This window comes from Triticum urartu, chromosome 1 (assembly GCF_003073215.2).
Source record: "Triticum urartu cultivar G1812 chromosome 1, Tu2.1, whole genome shotgun sequence".
In the NCBI taxonomy this organism is placed as follows: domain Eukaryota; kingdom Viridiplantae; phylum Streptophyta; class Magnoliopsida; order Poales; family Poaceae; genus Triticum; species Triticum urartu.
Window position 1 is genome coordinate 436,662,832 of NC_053022.1, and position 16,543 is coordinate 436,679,374.

Consider the following 16,543-nt stretch of genomic DNA (forward strand, 5'->3'; position numbering starts at 1 on the left):
TAGAGAACTTGACTCTAAACTTAATTTAAAATGCATCAACCGCGTGTGTAGCCATGATGGTCTCTTTCCGGCGGAGTACGTGAAGTGAACACGGTTCTTGTGTTATGCTTGAACGTAAGTAGTTTCAGGATCACTTCTTGATCACTTCTTGTTCACGACCGTGCTTTGCTTCTCTTCTCGCTCTTATTTGCGTATGTTAGCCACCATATATGCTAGTGCTTGTTGCAGCTCCACCTCACTACCTTTTTCCTACCCATAAGCTTAAATAGTCTTGATCTCGCGGGTGTGAGATTGCTGAGTCCCCGTGATTCACGGATTACTTCGAAACAGTTGCAGGTGCCGATGATACCAGTGCAGGTGACGCAACCGAGCTCAAGGAGGAGCTCGATGAAGACCTTGGTCGTTGTTTCGTTTTTGTTTCCTTTTGATCAGTAGTGGAGCCGAGTTGGGGCGATCGGGGATCTAGCATTAGGGGATGTCTTTCTTTATTTGGTTCCGTAGTCGGACCTTAATTGTATTCTGGTTGATGTAATGCTGCATTTATGTTTTGTGTGAAGTGGCGATTGTAAGCCAACTCTTTATCCCTTTCTTATTTAGCACAGGGATGTGTAAAGATTACCCCTCTTGCGACATTCCTACTATGCGGTTATGCCTCTAAGTCGTGCTCCGACACGTGGGAGATATAGCCGCATCGTGGGTGTTACAAGTTGGTATCAGAGCCTTCCCCGACTTAGGAGCCCCCTGCTTGATCGAATCACTGGCGTTGTTGAGTCTAGAAAAATGTTTTGAGTCTTATAGGTTTATATATATCAGAGAGTAGGATTCTTTTTACTCCTCAGTCCCTTCGTCGCTCTGGTGAGGCATCCTGACGTAGAGTTTTGACTCTTCTCTTCTCAAATTTCACGAATTTTTTTTAGGATCACGCGGGTATCTTGGAATCGTTTTGATGGTTTTGTGACGAGAACATTGTTCTTGGTGCCTCCTGACATTTAGGGGTTGTGGCAGTGTCCCGGGAAGTTGAGCTCTGAGGTGTTGTCGTCACAATTTTATCGTTGCAGTTTTGGAATACCTGAGTTCGCCGACATCGAAAATCTCCTTTATGTAGTTGTTGGTGAGATAACCTCGACGCCACCCAGTACTAGGGCGGGAGTTCGGGAGTATCACCATAACTCGTATAACGAATGCTTTTCGAAGGTTGAGGTAAATGATTTCCAAAGGTTTCTTGGTTATGTGTTGAAGGATGAATACAGCTGGATGTAGGATTTGCTAGTTTTGGGTGAGATATTATGCTTCCCCTGTATCCCCAACACCTGATTGCATAACCGGAAAATTTCAGGAGTTTATAAGTGGGAATTCAAGTAGATCTTAGGATATCTTTCCGACAAATGTATGATATGAAATTGGGGTTCGACGTCTAGTGGTCCGCCTATTCACGGTTGGTTTTACAGTGGTCTCGTTGTGTCTTAAAGAGTCCTTGGCTATGCTGACTCGGGGACGCTTCGTATGTCATGTGCACTGCCTTGTACATGATGGTGATGTACGATCGAGCTCGTGTGGGCCCCACCACGAAAACTTCGGATGAAATCTCTATCATATGTTTGTTCTGGCTTATTTTGCAAGCCAATTGAGGGAGTCCTAGATTAGGGGGTGTTCGGGTAGCCGGACTATACCTTCAACCGGACTCCTGGACTATGAAGATACAAGATTGAAGACTTCGTCCCATGTCCGGATGGGACTTTCCTTGGCGATGCGGATATTCAAGATCTCCTACCATTGTAACCGACTCTGTGTAACCCTAACCCTATCCGGTGTCTATATAAACCGGAGGGTTGTAGTCCGTAGGCAATCAACTCCATACACAACAATCATACCATAGGCTAGCTTCTAGGGTTTAGGCTCCTTGATCTCGTGGTAGATCTACTCTTGTACTACCCATATCATCAATATTAATCAAGCAGGACGTAGGGTTTTACCTCCATCAAGAGGGCCCGAACCTGGGTAAAACATCGTGCTCCCTGCCTCCTGTTACCATCCGGCCTAGACGCACAGTTCGGGACCCACTACCCGAGATCCGCCGGTTTTGACACCGACATTGGTGCTTTCATTGAGAGTTCCTCTGTGTCGTCGCCTTTAGGCCCGATGGCTCCTTTGATCATCAACAACGATGCAGTCCAGGGTGAGACTTTGCTCCCCGGACAGATCTTCGTCTTCGGCGGCTTCGCTCTGCGGGCCAATTCGCTCGGCCACCTGGAGCAGATCGAAAGCTACGCCCCTGGCCATCAGGTCAGGTTTGGAAGCCAAAACTACACGGCTGACATCCATGGGGACTTGATCTTCGACGGCTTCGAGCCACAGCCAAGCGCGCCGCACTGTCTCGATGGGCATACGCATCGGTTTCGACCATTGATTCGGAGCCTACTGCGCCGATCGAGGATCAGCGGTTGGATGCTGCCTCAGGGGCTGCGATCTCAGAGGCGATCGAGCCGAACGCTAGCCCCGCACTCTGCACTACCCGTGATTCCGAGGATCCGGACTCCTCCCCGGACTCTGAACCCCCCAATCGAATCTGATTGGGCGCCGATAATGGAGTTCACCGCCGCAGACATCTTTCAGCATTCGCCTTTTGGCGACATCCTGAATTCTCTTAAGTCTCTCTCTTTATCAGGAGAGCCCTAGCCAGACTACGGTCAGCGAGGGTGGAATACGAACGATGAGGAAATTCAAAGCCCACCCACCACCCACTTTGTAGCCACTGTCGACGATCTAACCGACATGCTTGACTTCAGCTCCGAAGACATCGACGGCATGGACGACGATGTAGGAGACGAATAGGAACCAGCACCTATAGGGCGCTGGAAGGCCACCTCGTCATATGACATATATATGGTGGACACTCCAAAAGATGGAGATGGCGATGGAACAGTGGGGGATGACGCCCCCAAGAAACAGCCAAAGCGCCGGCGTCAGCGGCGCCGCTCTAAATCCCGCCAAAACAAAAACGGTGATTCCGGCACGGGAGATAATACTACCCCGGATAGCGCCGAAGAACACCCACCTCAGCAAGATTCGGCATAGGAAGATGGAGAAGCCAGCCCTCATGAGAGAGCGGCAGACCGAGAGGTCGAGGATGATAACTATACGCCTCCCTCCAAAGACGAGGCAAGCCTCGATGACGACGAATTCATCATACCATCAGACCCCGCCGAACAAGAGCGTTTTAAATGCAGGCTTTTAGCCACGGCAAGCAGCCTCAAGAAAAAGCAGCAACAGCTTAGAGCTGCCCAAGATTTGCTAGATGACAGATGGACTGAAGTCCTTGCGGCCGAAGAGTATAAACTCGAACGCCCCTCCAAGAGTTACCCGAAGCACAGGCCGCTACCCCGATCAGAGGAGGAAGCACCTACATCACCAGCGCATGACATGGCAGACTGGCCACCTCGCGGCCGCGACAGAGAGGCCTCTCGGCCCTCCACCCAAGCCATGCCCCGACGCCGCTCAACTAAGGCACGGGAAAATGCGCCCGACCTGCGAGACATACTGGAGGATAAGGCAAGACAAACAAGATCGATCTACGAATGGGCAGGCGCCCTACGGCATGTGACAATGATCTTCACTCCGGATACAACAAATCCGGCCGGGCCGAACACAACAGACATAGCTCTTCCGAGCTGCGTCGTGATATAGCCTAGTACAGAGGCGCCGCACACCCGCTATGCTTCACGAATGAAGTAATGGATCATAAAATCCCAGAGGGTTTCAAACCCATAAACATCAAATCATACGATGGCACAACAGATCCGGCGGTATGGATCGAGGATTATCTCCTTCACATCCACATGGCACGCGGCGATGATCTACACGCCATCAAATACCTCCCGCTCAAACTTAAAGGACCGGCCCGGCATTGGCTTAACAGCTTGCCAGCAGACTCAATCGGTTCTTGGGAGGACCTAGAAGCCGCATTCCTCGACAACTTCCAGGGCACTTACGTGTGACCGCCGGATGCCGACGACTTAAGCCACATAATTCAGCAGCCAGAAGAATCGGCCAGACAATTATGGACACGGTTCCTAACAAAGAAAAACCAGATAGTCGACTGTCCGGATGCAGAGGCCCTAGCAGCCTTCAAGCATAACATCCGCGATGAGTGGCTTGCCCGGCACCTGGGACAGGAAAAGCCGAAATCCATGGCAGCCCTCACGACACTCATGACCTGCTTTTGCGCGGGAGAAGACAGCTGGCTAGCTCGCAGTAACAACTTATCAAAGAACCCTGGTAATTCGGATACCAAGGACAAAAGTGGCAGGACACGTCAGAATAAGCAAAAACGCCGTGTTAACAGCGACAACAATGAAGACACGGCAGTCAATGCCGGATTCAAAGGCTATAAATCCGGTCAGCGGAAAAAGCCATTCAAAAAGAATACTCAGGGCCCGTCCAGTTTGGACCGAATACTCGATCGCTTGTGCCAAATACATGGCACCCCCGAAAGGCCAGCCAATCACACTAACAGGGATTGTTGGGTGTTCAAGCAGGCAGGCAAATTAAGGGCCGAAAACAGAGACAAGGGGCTGCACAGCAACGACGAGGAGCCCAAGCCGTCGAACAACAATGGACAGAAGGGCTTTCCCCCACAAGTGCAAATGGTGAACATGATATACACAACCCACATTCCCAAGTGGGAGCGGAAGCGTGCGCTACGGGACGTATATGCGATGGAGCCAGTCGCCCCAAAGTTCAACCCATGGTCCTCCTGCCCGATCACTTTTGATCGAAGGGACCATCCCACTAGCATCCGTCATGTCGGCTTCGCCGCATTGGTTCTCGACCCAATCATCGACGAATTTCATCTCACAAGAGTCCTCATGGACGGCGGCAGTAGCCTGAACCTGCTTTATCAGGATACAGTGCGGAAAATGGGCATAGATCCCTCAAGGATTAAGCCCACAAGAACGACCTTTAAAGGCGTTATACCAGGTGTAGAAGCCAACTGTACAGGCTCAGTAACACTTGACGTGGTCTTCGGATCCCCGGACAATTTCCGAAGCGAAGAGTTAATCTTTGATATAGTCCCGTTTCGCAGTGGCTATCACGCCCTGCTCGGACGAACCGCATTCGCAAAATTCAATGCGGTGCCGCACTACGCATATCTCAAGCTCAAGATGCCAGGCCCTCGAGGAGTAATTACGGTCAACGGAAACACCGAACGCTCCCTCCGTACGGAGGAGCATACGGCGGCTCTCGCAGCGGAGGTACAAAGTAGCCTTCTCAGGCAATTCTCCAGTCCGGCCATTAAAAAGCCAGACACTGCCAAGCGCGCCCGGAGTAACCCACAGCTGGACCGCCTGGCACACTCTGAGCAAGCGTAGCAATGCGGCCCCAACCCCAGCCTTCACGACATAGCGAAACCAGTACCTCGCGTACATAACTACGCCCTTGAAATACCATGGGCACAGGGGAAGGGGCACAATAACGGCACGCCCAAAATACGGCTTAAAACGTACTAGGGGCTGCCGGATTCTTTTTTTAATTTTTTCTTACTTTCAGGACTCCATACTTCGGACGACCTGTTCGGCAATTCGACTGCCGCACAAATGATGCAAGATCCAGGGAGGCAGACAAGCCATGCCGCATTATGGAACTCCCAGGTGGTCTCTATTACGAGTGGTATACCTGTTTTAAATACAATTCCGCGGCCTGCCCCTAGTCAGGACATACTGAATAGTCCAATATCTTTTGCTTACCGCACTATTTGTATCGTTCGGCTTTGATAAATAGCCTCTCTATAAACAATGCATAGCTTTTGTCTATTTTCTGCATTACTCTCTTTTATATATGTTCATTAATGACATGTTGCACCCGTACACCGTGGTACGGCAAGTACGCCAGGGGCTTCAGTACCCTTTAATATGGTGTGAGAAGTCCGTACACTTTCACAAGTGTGGCACCCCGAACTTATAGCACTATATGCATCGGCTCCGAATCATGATTTGGGTCAATAGTTGGGTTTGCCCGGCTCCTATGTTTTGGTGCCTTACATTCCGCTATATCGGCTAAGGTAGCACTAGGAGAACCACTGCGATTGTGCCCCGGTTGAGCTGGGTTAAGCACCTCAGTGGAGAAAGCTAAAACTGACTGTCATGATAAGGCGAGAGACCGGTCGCTGTTCGAGAGGTTTTTCGAGTCCCTAAAGACTTATGCCGCTTCGAGCGAGGAGCCGGATTTGTCCGGCCAAGGCGTGGATAGCACCCTGAACTCGGTCTTCCGAACTAGGGGCTTCGCCGAAATTTAAAATTATAAAGTTCTATGGCTAAGTGAGAGTGTTCAAGCATTATAGTCCGATTGCCTGGTTCGTTGTGCTGAGCGCCTCCCTCGAAGGACCCAACTATGGGAAAAGAGCGCTCAGGTTTATCCCGAACACCCCAGCACTAGTGGCATGGGGGTAGAAGCCGACGACTGGCCATCTCTCAATTTTTTGATAAACGGCCGCACAGAAAATAATATTTTAAATTCAACAAGCATTGCTTAAGCGCCCATGAACAAGTTTTCAGCGCACAGGATAAAAACGAGCGAGTTTATTCAAAAATTACATCCTTGGTACATTCATCCGCCACAAGGCGGGCACCCGCAAGAACATCCTTGTAACAGTTCTCGGGCTTGCGATGCTCCTTCCCCGGCGGCGGCCCGTCCTTCACAAGCCTCTCACCGTCCAGCTTACCCCAGTGCACCTTTGCACGGGCAAGGGCCCGACGGGCACCTTCGATGCAGACGGAGCGCTTGATGACCTCGAGCCTTGGACATGCCTCCACCAGCCGCCGCACCAGCCCGAAGTAGCTCCCAGGCAGGGCCTCTCCAGGCCACAGCTGAACTATGAAGCCCTTCATGGCCTGTTCGGCCGCCTTGTGGAGCTCGACCAGCTATTTCAGCTGGTCGCTCAAGGGCACAGGGTGTCCGGCCTCAGCATACTCAGACCAGAACACCTTCTCCGTCGAGCTGCCCTCTTCAGCTCGATAGAATGCGGCGGCGTCAGATACGCTGCAGGGAAGATCTGCGAATGCCCCTGGAGAACTCCGGATTCGGGTAAGTAACAAGTAGTTTACTTTTATATTTCTACTTTGCATAAAGAATGCCTTACTCGCTGCTATCTTCTTCATCTCCTCCAACTCTTGGAGGGCCTTTTGGGCTTCGGCCTTGGCAGACTTGGCAGTCTCAAGGGCCGCCGCGAGCTCGGACGCTTGGGTCTTTGACTCAAGCTCCAAACTCTCAGGTTTTTTCATGAGAGCCTGAAGCTCTTGCTGCACCTTGCCGACCTGAGCCCCAAGTTTCTCTCGCTCGGTGTGCTCCGCGGCCGTTTTCTTTTCGGCCTCGGACAACGCTTGCTTGAGGGTCGCCACGTCAGTCGTGGCCCCTATAATAAGCAGTGCAATCCTGTTATTTTTTGCAATCACGCCTCTCTATAGGCACTTTTTCTGTAAGGTATTTCCTACCTTCTTTTTCCTCGAGCTGCCGCTTGGCAAGGCCGAGCTCTTGCTCGGTCCGCTTGAGGTCCTGTTTCAGGACACCCACCTCCGCAGTCAGTGCGGCGGTGGATAGCAGCGAAGCCTGCACACGCATATTGACTCTTTATTGTTAGACTCCTGCGAAATTTACTAGATCCTCTATTCGGCTTTTCTTTCCGAACGCCAAACAGAGCATCAGGGGCTACTGTCTATGCGGTACTAATTTTATATATGTTTACTTACCTTGAAGCCTGTTAGAAGGCTAGCGCAAGCTTCAGTCAGTCCGCTCTTGGCGGACTAAACCTTCTGGATCACCGTACTCATAATAGTACGATGCTCCTCGTCGATGGAGGCGCCGTCAAGCACCTCAAGCAGATTGTCCGGCACCTCCGGTTGGACGGAGGCCGCCGGCTCAGAAGGCTTGCTCCTCTTGGAAGGAGTTCGCCTACCATGGTCCGAAACTGTTGAAGATTCCGGCGCGGTGTCCGGCACAAAGCCGGACTTGGAGCCCTGGGGGGTCTTGTCCCCTTTACTCCTGGGGTCCGGGAGGTCGCCTTGCGACTCCTCCAGGACCACCTCCTCCTGCCCCGGAGCTTGTTGCGACGCCACTTCGGCGTCGTCCGCAGTGCGGGGGGAGACAGCGGGCGGAACTGAGTTCACGTCCGATGAATCCAGGGAGCCGCTCGACGACTCGTTGAGTTCGGCCCAGGGCGGGCTGCATAATTATGTTCGACATTAGGGAAAGCTGTGCGACAATGGAACGTCATGAGTTACTCTGATATCCGAATACTTACGATTTCGCCGGACGCTTGGCCCTATCTGGCCACTCCTCTTCATCCTCTTCGGCGTCGGGGGAGTAGTTCGGCGGAGGGGTCTTCCTCTTCCTGGACCCTTCGGCCTCCCCCGTTGGGGCGGCCTTCCTTTTCTTTCCTCCCCTCGCTGGAGGGGGAGAGTTTTCTTCTTCCTCCTCCTCGTTCTCACGGGAGGAGAGCGTCTCGGACTCGTAGGATGACGAGTCCGACACCACCACATTACGGGCACTCTTTCGAGTCCCCGTGGCCTTCTTCTTCTTGGCCTTCTTCTCCGGCACCACATAAGGCACCGGAACCAGCAGCTTCACTAGGAGAGCAGGGGCTGGGTCTTCGGGCAAGGGAGCCGGACAGTTAATCGATCTGGACTGCGCCTGCCAAGCCTGTCAAAGGTGAGGGAGTTTAGATCCCGCATAGAGTCAGACTATGAAAAAAACTTAACATCCCGTAAAAGGTGAAAATAGCTTACCTCGCTAGCGTGACACTGCGAGCTGTATCCGCGGTCCTCGGAAGCGGATGTGGGAGCCTCGGCACCTTTGGTTAGCACCTTCCAGACGTCTTCATACATCGCGTCGAAGAGCCTGTTAAGGGTTTGGTGCTGCGCCGGGTCGAACTCCCATAGATTAAAGTCCCGTTGTTGACACGGGAGGATCCGGCGGACGAGCATAACCTGGACTACATTGACGAGCTTGATCGGCTTGCTCACCAGGGACTGGATGCATGTCTGCAGTTCGGTCACCTCTTTTTCGTCGCCCCATGATAGGCTTGTCTCTTTCCAGGACATAAGCCGCGTGGGGGGTCCGGATCGGAACTCGGGGGCTGCGATCCATTTCGGATCGCGCGGCTCGGTGATGTAAAACCACCACGATTGCCACCTCTTCAGGGTCTCCACGAAGGAGCCCTCGAGCCATAGGACGTTGGCCATCTTGCCCGCCATGGCGCCTCCGCACTCTGCCTAGCTGCCCCGCACCACCTTGGGATTGACGTTGAAGGTCTTGAGCCAGAGGCCGAAATGGGGGCGGATGCGGAGGAAAGCCTCGCACACGACGATAAACGCCGAGATGTTGAGGACGAAGTTCGGGGCCAGATCATGGAAATCCAGGCCATAGTAAAACATGAGCCCCCGGACAAATGGGTGGAGTGGAAAACCCAGTCCGCAGAGGAAGTGGGGAAGGAATACTACCCTCTCATGGGGCCTTGGGGTGGGGAGAAGCTGCCCCTCCTCAGGAAGTTGGTGCGCGATGTCTTTGGACAAGTATCCGGCCTTCCTTAGCTTTTTGACATGGCCCTCCGTGACGGAGGAGACCATCCACTTGCCTCCCGCTCCGGACATTGCTGGAGAAGGTTGAGGTGGGAAGTGCGGGCTTGGGCGCTGGAGCTCGAGTGCGCAGGAGATGGATAGGCAAAGGAGGAAGAAGGCGTAGGTAAAAAGGTGGATCCTTATCCCCTTATATGGGCGAATGCGGTTGTGCGTCCCCACCTGCCTAGTAAAACTCGCTTGCCTCCCAAGCGCCGTGATAAGTGGCGCGATTGGATTACCCACGTCCGTATTGATGAGAATCCCGTAAAGGGGGTACACGATCTCTGCTTTGACAAGACATGCCAAGGAAACCGCCTCGCAAAACATGCTGAGGTGGAAAAGTAAAAACGATTTAAGTAAAGGACTTGGCTGTAGTGTGATGACGCACTGCGGAATACGTCAGCAGATTTGATTTGTGTTAATATTATTCTCTCTATGGCAATATGTGGAAGCTTATTTTGCAGAGCCAGACACTACTCTTGGTGTTTACAATCTTCTATGAAGGACTTGGAGGAGGAACCCGCCTTGCAATGCCGAAGACAATTTGCGCGCCAGACTCGTCGTCATTGAAGCCTGGTTTAGGGGCTACCGAGGGAGTCCTAGATTAGGGGGTGTTCGGGTAGCCGGACTATACCTTCAGCCGGACTCCTGGACTATGAAGATACAAGATTGAAGACTTCGTCCCGTGTCCGGATGGGACTTTCCTTGGCGTGGAAGGCAAGCTTGGCGATGCAGATATTCAAGATCTCCTACCATTGTAACCGACTCTGTGTAACCCTAACCCTATCCGGTGTCTATATAAACCGGAGGGTTGTAGTCCGTAGGCAATCAACTCCATACACAACAATCATACCATAGGCTAGCTTCTAGGGTTTAGCCTCCTTGATCTCGTGGTAGATCTACTCTTGTACTACCCATATCATCAATATTAATCAAGCAGGACGTAGGGTTTTACCTCCATCAAGAGGGCCCGAACCTGGGTAAAACATCGTGTTCCCTGCCTCCTGTTACCATCCGGCCTAGACGCACAGTTCGGGACCCACTACCCGAGATCCGCCGGTTTTGACACCGACACCAATCCTTTGTTTTGTTTTCATTGTGGTATTCGAGTTGCTTCGAAGTCAAATGTTGATTCCATACCTTTCCTAAGCGGTATTCTCGTATTGCTATGTGAATACTAAACCTTCCTGACAATCGAGATTGTCATGTCAATCCTTTTCAGCCGGCGTGTTTCTCGTCAAGTGGATCCGATCATTTTCAACATCCGCAAGATCAACTCAGTTTTCGTCAACGGTGTTTGTTTCATCCGTCTCCAAGTTGCCTTTGTTTTCCCCCCCCCCCCCCCCTTTTTTTTTAGGGCTAAGGTTTCTTAATCAAGTATCCATCTTATTGATGTGAAGTCTTTCCATTCTTTTCCGTCAATGTTCTTATCCGGTGATTCTCAGGAAGATTGTAACGAAGCTTCAAGTTCATCATTCTTCATTACTTTTTCTTCTCTGGTGGATTCAAGACAAGTTTTCGGTGTTGATCGTATTCCCTTCCTTGCTTCAAGTGCTTTCGTATGCCGGTGTATCTCTTAATCATTCACCTCTCGCTATTCATTTGTTCCGAAGTGCTGAAGATATCTCAGAAGATTCAAGTTTTCATTCTCAATTCATTCAAGTTCTTTTGAGGATGTTTTCTCATTCAAGCCATTTAATTCAACCGGCGCTGTCGTGGGTTTGTCACGGCAGATGTCCTCGTGAAAGGACTTAGTCATGGATCCATCGCAACGGGTTAGCTTAAAGGGGTTAAACTAGACAAGGGGACACGAGAGTTTATACTAGTTCGGCCCCTTCGATGAAGGTAAAAGCCTACGCTAGTTGTGATTGGTATTGCTAGGGTTTCGAAGGCCAGGGAGTGAATCCGCTTTGTCTGGCTCTCGAGTTGTTGTTGTCTGTCCCTAAACCGCGGCCGGGTCGTCCCTTTATATACATAGGTTGACGCCCGCCGGGCTACAGAGCCCCGAAGTCGGTTTATAAACGTATCCGGTTCAGCCTCTCTCTTTCTATCTTACTATACAAGTTACATGACTAGGCCGGTTTACATTTACAGACTGTAACCCGCCTTTGGGCCCTCCGTAAAGCGCCATCATCTTTACATCTTCATGGGCTTCTAATCTTCAAAGAGTCAACCCGGCTACATAAGTCCGGTTTACCTCCGGTAGTAATATCCCCAACATTAGGCCCCAGATTGGTTTGAACTTGTTCATGTCAATCTTCCACACTTTAGAAAAAATCTTCTCTCTTATCTTCATTTTTGATCTTGTAAACCGCCATGACGTCATACTTCAAAATTACGATAAACCATCCTGACGTCATCCATCCGTTGATGTCAGAGATTTCCTTCATTTAATATATATCCAGTCATCAAGGCGACACCTTTATTAACTTATCCATTTTTTGGGCTCCTCGATTCCCGTACTTGCCATTTTTTCACTTTGCCTTATAAATAGGACTGAGGGGTCATTTTCACCGTTTCCCCCCGTGCCTCTTTGCGTCGTCTTCCTCGCGCCGCTCAGCCTCTGGAACTCTGCCGCCACCATCGACCGTCGTCTCTGCTCCGACCTTGGCCGCTGCATCGCCTTGAACGCACCAGAAAACTGCGGCGCCCTTCCGCTTCTTCACCAGCTCTGGTAAGTTCTCTGCTTTTTTCACCATAGATCTGTTCTAGGGTTTCGACATTCTTCGCAGTTCTTCCGAAGTTCATCAGTGCTATTCTTCCTTGTTCTTCCTTTAATAGATGGACACTTCATGCTTGATGCATCTCTTGCCGTAGCTTACCTACCACGGTCATCACAAATCCTTATGCGCAAAGAACTGATCTAATCTGTCAAAAATTGCTTCAGTTCTGCACCCCTTCAAGATCCAATTGTTTTTGCTTTTCTGTCTTATCTTTAGATCCGAAAGTTTTATACATCACTGTGAGATCTGTTTCTATGTTCCTGTGAGATCCATTTCTCCTCGCACTAATATAAGCGGTTTATCATTGTATAAATAGTCTATGCCATTAGCCCTCTGATAAACCGGAAGAGCATGTTACCTTCATAATTATGCTCCGGTTTAACAGTGTCTGATCAATCCTGCGCTAGCATTACCTTTCTTTCTCATTATACTAGTCTCCGGGTTGTACCATTTATCATATCAGTATGTTTCTTACTCCCTTGTCTCTTGTGTATAATCATGCATAATTTGTAAACCGGCCTTTCATTTTCAGTTTTTTCGCTTTGCAATGGCCAAACAATTCACTGCCTGCAACTGGGCTCGTTCCCGGGTTACCGAGGCTCAATTGAATAAGATGGTTAGCGTCGGCTCTCTGCCTAAAAAAACTGAGATCAAATGGCGAGTTCCAGGAACTGAGAATCCTCCAACCCCAAGACAAGGCAAAGTGGTAATCTTTGTTGACCATATAGGCCGTGGTTTCAAACTGCCAGGGTCAAAATTTTATCGAGATGTGCTTGCCAGCTTCCAACTGCATCCACAAGATATTGGTCCCAACTCAGTCTCCAACTTATGCAATTTCCAAGTCTTTTGTGAAGTCTATTTACAAGAAGAACCAACTGCAGAACTGTTCCGGGATTTCTTTCACTTAAACCGGCGCACAGAGTTTGTGAATGGCCCGAACATAGAGCTTGGTGGTGTCTCGATTCAAAAGCGGAAAGAAGTGGAATTTCCTCATGCCAAACATCATAGCCACCCAAAGGAATGGAACCAAACATGGTTCTATTGCAGAGACACTTCGCCCGAGGATGAAAATCCCCTCCCCGGCTTCCGTGATCATAGATTATCCAATACTCACCCAATGCCACAACGCCTGAGCTCTTCAAAAAGGGCAAAATACGCTCCTCAAATCGCCAAGCTCCGAGCCTTTATGGCAAACGGTTTAACAGGTGTGGATTTTGTGCGCTATTGGATATCCTGGAGTATCTTGCCGCTAAGCCGGCGTCCCGGTTTAATGTGCGAATATACCGGTGAAGTTGACGATCCTCAACGCCACTGCAACATCCAATTATCTGAGGAAGAAGTTACTGAAGGGGTAAAGAAAATTCTGAATGAATCGGAACTGGTCTGTAGTCAAACCGGTCTGAATCCCTTCTACACCAAGAACAAACCGCCTGCTGTAAGCATTACACTTCCTCTTCATCTCTAATATCTTTGACTTATACAAGCTGTAACCCTTCTTCTTTATATGTATAGGGTGATGACCCTTTCTAGAAACGAAAATCCATAGAGAAAGCGGCAAAGCCAACTGGAGATAAAGTGGTCAAACCAACCCGCCTGAAGACCAAAGCCGTAAAACGGACGTCAAAGCGGAAAACGGCTGACCGGATTACTATGGAACTTGATGATGATACTGATGACCCAGAAGTTGAGGTAGAACTTGACTCACTTGGCTCTCTTTTTATGCATCTTGTTAACAATGATCTTCCTCAGGAGGAGGCAGAAGCTAGTCTGGCTGAGGACGTAGAGGTAATTACCCTTTCCTCCGGTTCAGACTCTATGCCAACACAAAAAACTCACCAAACAATCTGGAAAGTAAGCTTTTCTCATCCTCTTGCTCACTTGGATCCAACATTTATTTTGAAGACTCAACAACATGGAGCTCGCCGGACAACCCGGCACAGTGGCCAACAGGTCACCTCTACCGGTTTACCTGATACTCCGGTTTGGAAGCGCCGGTCTGAGGTCTCTCCTATTTCTGACCATTCTTACCCCAAGGCAGGTTATTTCAGACAGCCTCTTAATCCATCCGATTCAAATTATCAGGTGACACCTCCTTCCTCTTCTGGTGAATCGACAGCAACTCAACTCCCCCCTTTGAAAACTGTGGCCGGGTGAGTTATTAAAAACCTTTCCTTTCAATGCGCCCTACATATTTTGAACAGGATATTAATCCTTTTTTATTCTGTTTGCAGGGCCAAAGCCAGACCCAACAAGAAAGCTTGGGTCACCAATCCACTAGAAGACCTTGTTGCCGAAGAAGAAGAACCAAGAGGTGAACCAGAGCAGACTGGTGAACCAGAAGGCCTCCATCCTGAAACAACTTTTGATGATCCGCCCCTTGACGGCCAACATACTAATGAACCAACAAATGCTGAGCCTGTCGCCCCTAATACTGAACCGGCAGAACCAAACCGGGCTAATCCAATGAAAGACACTGAAATTCCATTATCATCCACCAAAAATCCTGAAGGCCAAGGTGACAATGTTATTATTACTGGAGCAGGCCATAGCTCTCCTGGTCATCCCGTCATTTTGGCTCAGCATAGTGCCAAAGAAGAGCAAATTGCCAGGGATAAAAGTAAATGGAGCAGCGACTTATCAAACTATGCTCATCTTAACGCTGATGAGCTTCATTCCGGCTTCTTGAACCGTCTGCACTAAAACCGGGATTATGAAGCCGGTTTGGTGAATTTGATGAAAGAACGATATGAGGTAAATGCTTCTCCCTTGCACATTGATTTATAGCTGAAATAATATTCCAAGTAGCCTCCAAGAGCCGTTTTATGATTGTCAATCATAAACCGGGTCTTTGTAACACTTTAAGCATCCCATCATTGATCCTTTCTAAGGCGTGTCCTCAATCATAGATAAGACTCATGTTTGAAAAATTAGATAATGTTCTGTAGCATAGCCCCCAAAGGTCGGTTTAACTTGTCAAGTTAATCCGGTTTTTAATCCACACCGCCGGTTTAGAACAAACGTACATTAGCCGCCAAGTGTCAAGGAGAATGCTTGCATTGTTCTGGAGACTTGCATAGAGGGTAGTATTTGAGAGCAAATAGGCATTAGCCCCCAAGTATGAAGTGGATAACTTGTTATATGCTTTATACTCAGTGCATAAATATCTTGTTTTGTTGAATATACCTTCAATGTTGTAGGCTGAACTGAGAAGCAAAGATGCCCAAAACTCTGACTTGCAAGAAAATGTTAAGTCTCAACAAGCCGAAGCTGCAAAAGCCAAAGAGGAGCTGACGCAGGCCCTGACCGGAATGGAAAAATTGAAAGAATCCTTTAATCAAGATCGTGCTGAATGGGAAACCAAAAAAGCCGGTTTGACCAAAAGAGCTGTAGATGCCGAGGAAGCCCTGGAACCGGTGGTTGAAGAACTAGCCGGTTTGAAGCGCCAAATCAACGCTATGACCTCTGCTATCTTTGGTAAGTATCTGCTTATGTATGTTGCACCAGTCAATGAATCTTAAAACTGACCAAAATGTTGTTAAAATCTTTGGCAGGAACTCGGATCACCCATCTTGGTGCAGATATGCGGATGAAGCTCAAAGCGGCATATACATTGGTTGAGTAGCTATACTCTGGATCTCAGCGAGCCATTAGTACGGCGGCTTATAAAAAACCGGCACCAACGTTGATTAAAGAAACCCTTGAGAAGCTGAGCATGTTACCGGCGCGTATTGTCGAGGTGAAAAGAGCCGCTGCGAGAGCAGGAGCATTAACCGCCCTTATTCGAGCCAAGGCCTGGATTCCAGACCTTGAAGCGGAGGATATCAGTAATGGATATCCAGGCGTTAAAGAAGACGGTTCAAACTTTGACAATGATGATCTTCGGCGGCTGACCAAGCAGATGCGGCCAGCGGCCAGCAAATTGGCTGAGGACACCGATTTGTCCCATTTTCAACGGTTTTATGATGCAGAAGGGAGAAGACAGCCGACCGAGATCCATGAAGTCGAAGAACTTGTGCCTCCGATTCGTAAGCACACTTATGCCCCTGATATTAACCCTTCTGATCTTATCCATGAGGAAGCAGTGTTCCAAGCTTTAACCGGAATCGATTGGTCAACGGCTAATTTCTAGCGGCTGGGGAGGGATGAAGAAGTGCCTACACCAACTGATCCGCAACCGTCAAACCGTCGTCATGAAGAGTCCTGATCCGGTCG